A 1344-nucleotide genomic window follows, 5' to 3' on the forward strand; every position below is an offset into this window, starting at 1 on the left:
ATCTGTTAAAAAAAAAGTATAATGTTTGGGGGTTATAAGTAATTTTCTAGCAAACAATACTGTAAACTTGTAAACAAAAAGTGCCAGAAAAAGCCTGGTCAGCAAGTGGTTACAAAAAAATACATGGTATGATATAAAAATAAATACAGAGTTGCATTAGCTGGTCTTTTTTTGCATCCATCTGCTTTAAAAGCCTAACCATGGTCAAAGCATAACTAAAGGCAAAACTTTTTTTGGGTAAAGTGGGGAGAGATTAGCACCTCTGTCAGGTTTTTATTGTTGCCTGTGACTCCATTATGGAGATTCATCCTCTCTGTTTGTCCTGTGTTCTGTTACCCCCCACAGTGAAAGTAAAAGAAAATTCCAAATGATGACGTTGTCACCAGAACAGGAACAGAAGAGAAATCTTCCATTGGGGACACTAGTTCTGGTGACAACCAGGGTTTCTCTCACTGCGGAGGGATTTCCTGTTTTGGCAATGGGACAGGAAATTTGAGAAATTTACCCAATGGGATAAAGATGGCAAAAAAAAAAAAAAAACTGCCAGGGGTTATAATGCGTTCTTATTCTATCCAAAAAAAAAAAAAAAAAAAATGCCTTTAAATATTGATGATAAATGTTAGGAGTAGAGATGAGTGAAGGGGGAGAGTTTTTATTCCCTCAGATCATGGCAAAAATTCGTCCCATTTTGAAGGAATCAATTAGGTCATCCGGGAAGGAATGAAGATGGTTTTTTAAGGGTGCAATATGCTTTAATTGGCCCCTGAGGGTTACAGAAGCTTCTTTCAGCTATCAAGGACCTCTCCTAGTGCCAAGAAATAGCTCATCATTATCCTCATTACTTTGTGATTATTTTTTTTTGGACTAAAAAAATAATCACAAGGGGGAAATTAAAATGTAAAAATGTAAGGGACAGTACACAAACACTGATAAAATACACACATAATAGTGGAAAAAAACACAAATACAAAGAATTATTTGCCTGTATTTTTCCATGATTTTAAAATATTTTTTTGTTGAATAAAAGAATAATTTTTTTAAAAAAAACTCTTGTGCCCGAAATCCCTGTTTCCCAATCCTTCCAAATACAAAGAACACTACATGGAATAAGCTAAACTGCCCTAAATACATCTAAAAAAACCCCACAAAATTAAATAATGAAATAAATGAGAAGAGGTCCTTTGTTTCCTCTTTTTACACACAAATTCACTTAAACAGTTCAATAAGTGGAATCGAGAGATTTTCCACTTAAGAATAAATCAGTAACAAAATCAATTTCACCTTTATCACTCTTCCCACTCCTGAATGGGAGTTAGGTAAAATCATTACCAGTAGGTTATGGGT

This window comes from Pelophylax lessonae, assembly GCF_965119305.1.
Source record: "Pelophylax lessonae genome assembly, chromosome: 6".
NCBI lineage: Eukaryota > Metazoa > Chordata > Amphibia > Anura > Ranidae > Pelophylax > Pelophylax lessonae.